General features: G+C 42.8%; 1 long non-coding RNA gene across 1 annotated transcript; it reads right to left on the bottom strand.

The window, feature by feature from the left end:
* Nucleotides 1–684: 684 nt before the first annotated feature.
* LOC140998416 (uncharacterized) lies at nucleotides 685–9,068 on the bottom strand. The gene is made up of 2 exons (XR_012179427.1): nucleotides 8,934–9,068; nucleotides 685–1,504 (listed from the first exon to the last, which is right to left on the bottom strand). It is a non-coding gene; the product is annotated as an uncharacterized lncRNA (long non-coding RNA).
* Nucleotides 9,069–10,293: the final 1,225 nt, after the last annotated feature.

Genomic DNA, 10,293 nt, shown 5'->3' on the forward strand with positions numbered 1-10,293 from the left:
TCCTCTCAGTAGTTGGGTCTTTCTGTCCGTCTCAAAACGTAAAAAGTAGATAGCAAAACATTTGGGCTCAACAATGCATAGTGGTACATGCTAAAACCACTATCCTGGGATATAACTACAGATTACCATCATTATTGATCAATCTATCAGTTCTTGTTGAGATATGCAATAAATCATTTAGTTCTCTGAAATACAGCCAGGTATACTGTTACCCCAGTGGCTTTTTTTTAAAAATCCACATCGAGTCATTACGCCTAAACACTATGTGTTGCAATTGATAGTGACTGTGTGAAAACTAGTTTGCAATTGAACAGAGAAGTCTAAACTGTGAGCTAAAAGGAGGCTAAGTGGATAAATGATTGAAATAGACAGCTTAACATAATGAACAACAGTTAAAAAGTACAAGTAATAGATCAACAGTTAAAATAGTTAGCCAAAAGTAAGAAGTTAACAGGTGAGACTGAAAGCTTAAAGCGTCAGACAAATGGTTGAATAGTTAGCATAAAGTAGATGGTAAACATTTGAAACTGATAACGTGTTAGACAAACTGTTAAATCGTTAGCTTACAGTCATGGACAAACAGCTGAAATTGATAGCTAAAGGTGTCAGACAAATGGTTGAATAGTTAGCTTAAAGTCATGGATAGCCTAAACATTTTAAACAGATAACTCAAAGTGTTCGACAAACTGTTAAATCGTTAGTTTAAAGTCATGGATAAATACTTGAAAAGTTAAAAGTAGGCTGATGGATAGAAAAGGTTAGCCATAGCAGCCACCAGTACAAGTAGGCTACAAACCTACCAAACAATTAGGAGTTCTATTGTATGAAAAATATTGCTGGAATATCCGCTTTTATGTAATCAGTAGTGTTAAATAACATCCACCCTCAAATCATGAAGGGTGATTCAGTTCATCGAACTGGGCTGTGGGGGCACATAAGACAAAAACAGTTGGGAATCACTGGTTTAGTCAATCATAATTTCCCAGAGCCTCAAATGACCTTTTCAGATTGCTTATTTTATCTGACTAACAGCCCAAAACCGACAGATATTCAGTTACATAAACAAGGGAAAAGCAGAACTCTCATATTAGAGTTATAATCAGTGAAAGTTTGACATGTTTTCTTGATAAATGACTCTAAAAAGATAAATTAAGTTCGTGTGAATTTATCAACTAATCACTCCTTCTAACTCATTAACACCCTCCCCTTCTGTCTAACCACGTCAAGGCTTACTGTAGGTTTTAACTAAACAACACTGACAATAAATCTCACAGTACTCATATTGTTGAGTCTTGTACACTTCATTGTCTAATGTAAGCTTCTGATGACAGTCCAGTCGGAGGTCTGTGCTGTGTTTTAGCAGCGCTCCCCTCCCACGGTGCAGAGGTTAAAGCCCAGTTAACCTTGTATCTCCAGAAGCATTCCAAAGGCTGTCAGCTGGTTTATCCTGCAGCGTCCCATGCAGGGTCGGGGCCTTGATGCTGGGAAGCTGCCCTCTGAATCCCTACAACAAGGAACAACACAATCAGGGATATTTGAACAACCGCAAAGTACACACACACACACACACACACACACACACGTTCACATATGGACGCAGGAGGAAGCTGTTTGAGTGCTGCTGCTACTGGAATCTCACCGTGAACCGGCGTAGGTATGCTTAGGAGGATCAGCTGGGATTTGTGTTTGTGTGTGTGAGTGTGAATAGGTGTATTTGTGTGTTTCGGTTACTGTGTTTGTGTCTACTGGTCGGACTAAAAATGGTGGCTTGCTCACCTGTTCACACAAAGTGGACAGAAGGGGAAGCAGCCTCTTTTCACAGGGCCACAGTCACGGCTGAGTGCACACACACACACACACACACTGGCCTCCACATTTTTTCCCCTGAGCTCACCTGTTTGTTCAGAGGATGTCTGCAGCCTGATCAACTTAAACACAGCTCCAATGTTTCCACGCTACCTGTTTGAACAGCTGAGTGAAGCGTTGACTTTAGCACTTTGCACAATAGCACGGGATTGGTTTGGAAGCACACACAGGTCTCCTCCTCCTGTGCTCCTTCTGCTCGCGTGGACTTGGATGTGTTAAACGCTGCCCGGTGACCCACTGAAAAGACTCCCCCCCCCCCCCCCCCCCCCCCCTCCCCCCCTCTAAAATAGCTCTCTCTGGTCTGATGGAGTACAATAAGAAATCTGGTTTTAACTGCATGTTTGTGGTCTGCATTGCTTACTATATATGGGCCGGGCCTCCCAGTCCAACATCTAATTATGTGTTGAGCGCTGATGGGAAAGGATTACACACACTCGCATCCAGCAGGAATCTGTAATTGTGTGAATGTACTCTGTGGATGTTGGAGTGGATGTCAAGTATGGGAAGCAGTGTGCTATTGAAGGAATGCCCTGGTGCCAGTGAGACTAGGGAGCAGAGCGCAGACGAGCTGTGGTGGAGCTAAATGAGGAGAGACGGCAGCGTTTATGACACCAAGCTGCATTCCTCTGTGATCTATAGGCAGCTGCACCCTGATGGGCATCATCTGCACTTACACCTACACGTGTACGCAAACACACAGTTAAAGGTGTATGTGGAAAAGGGTGGTAACTTTTCAAACTTGGAGCTCATTCTATGTCATATGGGCAGTGAGGGAGACTATTACAGGCTTAACGCGGCACAGCGGGCTTGTCGGCGTCCGTCTGTCGCTGGCCGGCCTGTTTTGGGGGTCCGGGCGGAGGGGTTTTGTGGCTGCGGTGCTGCCTGAGGCCTGGCTGGGCTGATTTACAGGCGGCGCGGGGACATGTGCCGGGGATACTCCCAGAGCAGCCTGGTGGGGGCCAAAACAGCCACACTGCTGCTGCCTGCACATCTGGAGTCTAGACTGAGTGGCTCTGCCGAGCGCCTCACTCCCTCCCTTCTTCCCTCTCTCCGTATCCATCCATCCATCCATCCCTCTGCCTCAGCTGCTGAGTCTCCCTCCTCCCACCTCCATCCACTGTTTGTGTAGCTGCCCGGGCTCAATTGAAATTTAAGATCAGCTCTCACTTTTTCCTCTCTCCCACTCACTTTCCTTCGCCCTTGTCTCTTTCTTTCTCTTCTCTCCCCTTCTTGCCCAACCTACAACACATCTGATGAAGGACAAAATAGTCAGAAAAAAAAATGAGTAAGCGTCATGGAGCGCATGTGGAAGACATCATAGAGGGGATTGTTATTCCTCTCCCTCTGAAAGCCGGAGCCTAAGTGTTCACAGGGGGACCCTCCAGTGATCTTTCAAGGAATTGAGGATCAGGCTCCTGAGCCAAGGAGCGGTCATATAAACACATTGACTCTGACATACATAATAAACAGCAGTGCAATAAACATGATACCTCACATACTTGCTTTTGTCACACACAGCCTTGTTTTAATGGAGGCTCGTGTTAGCTGCTGCCAGGACAAATGTTCCTTGTTCAGCTGAAGACCATGTAAAGATGAAGACTTCTGTCCGAACAAACTATCCTCCCTTCCGTTACCTCCAAACACACATCTTCTCTTACGGCGTTCGTACAGCTTTTAAACAGTAAATTTCAAGGACATTTAAAGCTTTGTTACCGGCTGTTCATATTAACTTTGACTGTATGTTTTGTATGATGTAGCCGAAGCTCGCTAATGTTGATGTGAGGAGACGACAAAAGATGAGATCATTTCAAATATTAACAGATTTCTTGTTCATATGAGTGAAGCACCAGATTATGTTGAAAAATTAAGCATCTTCTGAGGATATTTTTTTAACTCAAGCATAACCTTGAAAACATAGGCATTTTCCAAACTTTCCAGACTCCGGATGAACCCCGTTACCATCCATTCTGACCATTTATCTTCCCTCTCTCTAAATCACACACACAAGGAGGTAAAGCCTGTAATGCTGATGTTTTTTCTCACATATACTTCACACAGGGGAGCACTCATTAGCTTTGTAAGGGAGTCCATAATGTGTAAACAAAGACATATGTGCTATCTCTCATTACACCCACATGATGGATGAAGCTCTCCGCTTCATAAGATAAATATGTTATGGTAGGTCGGGTGGTCTTGGGAGCCGGTTAGGAACCTCTACTTTCCAGCTGAGATATGAATTGTTATGCAAATTATCCATTGTGCCCGACAGAAGCTGTTTTATAACTGTTCCCCCTGTAAACAGCATGTATCAGGGTTTCCCCTTGGCACAAGAGCACAATCACAATAGTGTATCCCCTTTAAACAGTGGAAAGTTGTTGCAGAAACAACTTCTGTCTGTGGATCCAGAGAGGCAGGCGTCAGTGTAATTTACTGCAGACAAACAGGGACCTCTCTTTCTTTCCATGTAGCCTGATTTCCTCTCCTCTCTTGAACATGAGCTTTTCTTTTTTTCTTTTTTTTTTTAACTGCCGTGTTCACCCTATCGCATTCACACTGTGTCATACGCTGCGGGATAAATGGCTGTGTTCAACTCTGTGGTGTTAAACAGGTCGTAAAAGGCAGCCACATGATACTCTTCCAACAAGGCCTGAACCTGTGCTCGCCTGACTGTCGCCTGCCTGCCTGCCTCCCCCTCCCCTTCCCTCAAATGGAACAAATTATCCAGCTACTTGGGTAAAACAAGGTAATATTCATTCTAGAAAGGAGTCAAGAAAGAAAGACGTAAAAGACAGAAAGAAAACATCTGGGCAGTACTGGTTGCTGTTTGCCTTCTCTGGAAGCAATTAGAACAAACAGTGTTCCTGCTCTATCTGAATGGTCTTCTCTCACGTTTCACTCTGGTTAAACCTCGCACATCCTCTCACCACCTGTATCAGCTCTGGTTCCCACCCTCGTCTTCTGTCACCAACAGATATTGAGGGTGAGAGAAGGGAGAAAGACACCAGATACAACAGAAGGAGGGAGTTTTTGTGTAAGTCAAAGAGAACAAGTAGTCCCAAGTGATCGAGGTGACCTCAGCTCTTCAGATTACAGGTGCAAACCGTCGGCACGGCTCTCACCCGTGCTGGGGCTTGAGTATCACACATGACAAAGGTCTAGGTGACAGGTCTTCCCTGCTGTCCTGCTACGCGAGCCATGCAGCTTAAAAAGTTATCCTCAAGCGCCTGCTGAAGAGCCATGCTGATCTTGGCTGACGTAAGAACAAAGGACACTCTCCACTGATGTCCTAAAATACCTCCTATTGGTCACTGACAAAAGCTTAAACACCTTCAGTGAATCATCAAGATGCTTTTTGACCTTTCCAAAGCATACAGAAATAGTCAAAACGCTGCTGACGTAACAGTTTTTCCCCAGTGACAAAATGGACGTCAATGCGAAATGGTTTACTGTAAACCAGACTTAGAGGTAGCTGAATAGCTTTTGTTATTTCCGGACTAAGTGCTGAATCATATTGTCCTAGTGAGACCCATATATTGCACAATACATGTGTTCAGGTCCAAGAGAAAGAGCGTTTTCTACTCGTGAGTGTGCAGAGCTTAAGAAAGTGTCCTGTTGTTGCACAATAAGCCACCGGCTGGCTAGGCGTGTGCACCGTTGGTGTGTGTTGAGACCCGCAGATTGGCACAACATTGTGTGTGAATCATCGGGCTTACTGGGGCAACACCACTGTCAACACAGGCCTGCCCAACGCCCCACTGGGAGAGGCTCAACAGCAGTGGTGGTGCACCAGGACTGGTATTAGCTGTGTTTGTGCTCAGAGAGTAAGGCAAACACAGGCTTAACGTGTTATCCAGAGACTTAGCATAAATTCTGTCTGGTGATGAAGTCAGGTATGAAGAAAGGCAATCAGACTGAAGCGGTAGGTGAGAACTGCTGTGTCTCTGATTTGACCACAAATAAAGTGGTGATAAAGTTATACAGTGAAGTGTGAGGTCAAGCAATTCCACAGCCACAGCGGGTGCGAATTGCTTTGTGTATCATCTGCTTGGTTTGATAAAGTCAACAAATACAGGTCCATCGTGATGTTTCCACCATTCCCCTTAAAGTGAGACTATGTAACTAAATGTTATATCACTGACGAACATTTAAATTGTTCTACACAGAATGTAAACACTCCATACCTCACAGGAGACATGTTTGTTGTTTCAAATGGATGTACTAAGGGAACTGGATACCAGACTCAAAGATGGAATCAGATCAGTTTTACAAGTTTTACAAATGTTAAACTTTCATAGGTTCGAATTTACTAATACAAAATAGTAATTTCCAGGTCAAATTGTATTGTGAGACAGGGAAAATGTGTTGGGTCACAGTACTGCCAGTGGCCACTGGTTCAAATTGACTACAGCTCTTTTAAAAGGTGCAGTGAGTAAGATTAATGTTTGGGATGATATATTGTCAGAAATTGAATATAATAATTGTGATTCTTTTTTATTACTGTATAAATCACCTGAGATTTGAGAGTTACCTTAGAATGAGTCATTTTTATTTACAGAGGGAGCAGGTCCTCTTCCACTGAGTCTGCTATATTGCACTGCCATGTTTCTACAGTAGCCTAGGATGGACAAACCAAACACTAGCTCTAGAGGCCTTTTGCACTTTTTATTTAGCAGGGTAACTTTGATGTTAAATCATATAATATTTGGTGAACACTGAAGCTGTATCATACTTTACTGACTGAAAACTGAAAAAATCAATCCAAGTTACAGTTTGACTGCAGTCTTACATCCAAAATCCAAAGTGAATTTGGACTATGCAACAGTAACTTAATACATTTATCAAAGTTTACTTTAGGACTGAAAGTGGGAGTTAGATGAAAATGAAAGGGTGGTGTCAGCGGTCATGCCCTGTCAAGTAGAACCAGACCAGTCTCGATGACAGGTGACAGAAGCCATGTTATTATAGCACTTACTCAAGTGATTCATATTAAAAAAAAGGTCATTGTTCCAAAGTTTCTGTAAGTGTCTGTGCATGCGTGAGAGCATGTGGTGGTATCTGCCAAACCAGTCAGTCACAGTGACTGTGTAAAATCCTTAACTGTGTATCAGCTCCAGTTGTAAACTGCCCCAGTGTGTTAACCTGGTTTGTAACAAGCTGCCTTTAGAGGGTTTTTACGGCTGTGTTATGACGTCCTGAATGGTCCGCTGTCTGCAGGTGGCACTTAGCCTTTCACTCAACTCTCTCCAACTGTATCCCTCTCTCTTTTACTCATGGCTCTTACTTTTAGTTTGCTAAATTCTGGACTGAAATGATGCCCCTATCTATCATCCATCATCCAGCCATTGTTGTCATCAGTGATCTCACCCTCCCTGTCACAGTGAAGCAAACCACTGCCAAGAGATACTTGTCAAACTCACGGTAATGCCTGTAATAACAGCTCTATTGGTAATGACAACAACAATTCTCAGAGACATATTTAAACAGATTATGGGCTCCTCTCCCTGGGTGTAGGCTGTTGTTTCATCTGCAAATGATTGCTCTACCAGCACCTTGAGAAAAACAAGCAAACACAGAGAGAGAGGAGATATCGTTTGGTCTTCAAGGTTACAGTAGATTTTGAAACTAAAAATAGGACCGTTACGGTTGAGCTTGTAGTTTGGATGAGACACTGTTCATGTGTGCGAGGCCTCTCTTGCAGGAGCTCAGTGCTTTTGGGAAATAATGAAAAATAAACACAGAGCCTTGATGTTGACTCAGAGAGAATTGATCCACAGGTTATTACTGCGCTCCTCTCCCTCCTGCTCTCCCATGGCTCTTGGATGAGTTTGTGTAATCTAAGCAGATTGCCCCCCCCTCCCAACTCCAACCCCCTCCACACACACACACCCTCTGGCCTCCAGGGCAATAGATGTCAGATGCTGCTGTCATGTCTCATTTACACCTTTCTTTGCAGCTGTAATGGATAGATGGATGGTGTTGGTGATACTAATCTTGTGAGCTGAGATTTCTCACACAAGGTTGATGACAATTCAGTTTTATCTGATCCATACCCATCATAAACAGTGTTTAAAGGCTTGTTATTTGAACCTATAACCTCTACATTTACACCTCTAAAACTGAGAAGGAAAATCAACCTCCTAAATGTTGTAGTCTTGTTACATGTGAACATATGGTTCACCTATGGATGGACCAGACTCCTTAAATATTACACATAAAAGAGCTTGGACTTCAGATTCCAGCCCTAATGTTTTCTTTATCTTTAGTTTGTTCTTTGATTTAAGTGTTTAGCATCTTAATTCATTCTACATTATGTAACAGAGATGCTTTTAAAAGATGCGCAGACCAAGTTTGTGGACAGGTAAAGGCACGATTAAGGGATTTTTCTAGGGGATATTTGACCCGTAATGTGACTAAATTCACAGATGATTTCAAGTTTAAATAAGAGAAGAAAAATATATACTGATACTCTATATATAAATATGACATTTGAAATGAGGGTATTTCTAGTTTTAAAGAGGAAGAAGAGGTTCTCAATTGATGGGAAGTTATTGCGATAGATTAGCCGACATACCCTTAAATCTATAAATTCATCCACTCAGTCAACTAAGCTCAAAACAAGCTTTCATATTATTTAGAAATACTTTTTTTTCTCACAGCAGATAACGTGACCCATTTTCCTGTTCTGCCCCCTGAAACTAATAACCAGAAAACAGGCTTGCACATGGAGGCCTACAGGAGTTGCACCACTTGTGAGAATACTAGAAAGCTGGTGGCGCCCTCTTGTGTGCAACATTTGCAAGTAAAATAGGCCGAATAGAAGCAACATCAGGGTGTTTAATAATAATAATTTTAAAAAATCAGACATCTTACAACAAATCAACACAAACTCTACTTGAATATACTTTTCACTTAAAACACACATTTTTAAATGACCTTCTTGAAGGCACACGTTTTGAGAGAGTCGTAGCAGGACAGGTGTTAATGACAAAGTTAATGGCTGCCTGATATTGTGCATGTTGACTCTGCTGGTACACTGAAACTTCTAAATGTGACGTTAATTTTCTTACCTGTGTCTCTTCTCCTCCTTCTTCTTGTTCTTCTTGGCGTTTTGGGCTGATTTAAATACATCACCTCTGCTACGGCGACTCAAAATGTCTAATGTAGAAACCCTTTACTGTCCGACTGCGCTGTAATACCACTAATCAAACTACACCTGCTGCGACCGCAGAACAATCAAGATATCAATGCGCGGAAGTAACCGCTAGCCTGCTGTTCACTCGACGACGTCGCGCTTGAAATGAGATAACGTAATTATTTTTATTATTGTTATAAACAAAACGAACCAAACTTTAAATCATTTTTAAAAAAATCTCCCTTTATGAGCGTTTCATGAGCATATACGAGTAGATATGGTCAACAGTCGGCAGAGGTCGCTGCTAATCAATGCTAGGCCGGGCAGACAGGAGAGAGCACACAGCAGGTGGGCTGTGGCACAGAAAGGTCAGGTGTGTGAATTTGTCTTTATTAATTACCTTCCGAGAACCAGGTGTCTCAAAGTTTTTGTAAAAATGATTAAAAAGATCTACAAAACAAATGTAGGCTATGGCTTAACGTCTATGCAGCTAGCAGGTGACACACATCACAAGTCACATCGGCTAACTAACCTACAGCTCCTGTCAACAAAGGCAACATTTCCTCCTTCCTCCTATTAAAGATTAATGAAATGTTGAAAGAGACAGTCAAATAAGAAGTGAGACACACAATGAGCTAAATATAGTGTAAGATTAGTCTTAACCTTGCCCAGGTGGGTTGTTATACTAACAAACAATGAAGGCAGGAGTTTGTGTTTGCTGTTGTTTGATGCATGCAAGAAAACACTTTCACCAGACAGTAAGTCTATGAATTTGATATTAACAGACAGTGAGTGATGTTTGGCGATTCAATATACTGAATGAATTATAGATGATATGTCCTGGAAAATATAACTCTAATCTCTGAACAAAAACATCACAGACCTCAAGAGCTGCTTCAGCCTGAGCTCCTTTCACTCTGCCCTAAGACACCCAGCCAAGGAGAGAGAGACAGACTGGTGTCTGTCAGGAAACACTGCACTGTTTCTCTGATCCTTTCTCTGTCTGTCTGTCTGTCTGTCTCACACAGACGCATGCACACACTCAGGTCCATGGTATGGCCAGTTGTTGGTGTATTTGGGACATCTGTGTCTCAGTGTGGCTGCCACGGTAAGGTCACTCACTCACTGAATCATACTGTTATTCTTTTTATAGATGTCCTGTGACAAACGCTGAAGTGAAGCAGCTCCATCTGATGCAGATCTGAGCCTCAACCAGTGTGCAGATGAAGCTGTGCTGCAGAGGTCATCCGGGTGTGAGATAGGAAAGGACTGAATATTGATTACAGCCGCTGGAG

Source organism: Pagrus major, chromosome 6 (assembly GCF_040436345.1).
Source record: "Pagrus major chromosome 6, Pma_NU_1.0".
Lineage (NCBI taxonomy): Eukaryota > Metazoa > Chordata > Actinopteri > Spariformes > Sparidae > Pagrus > Pagrus major.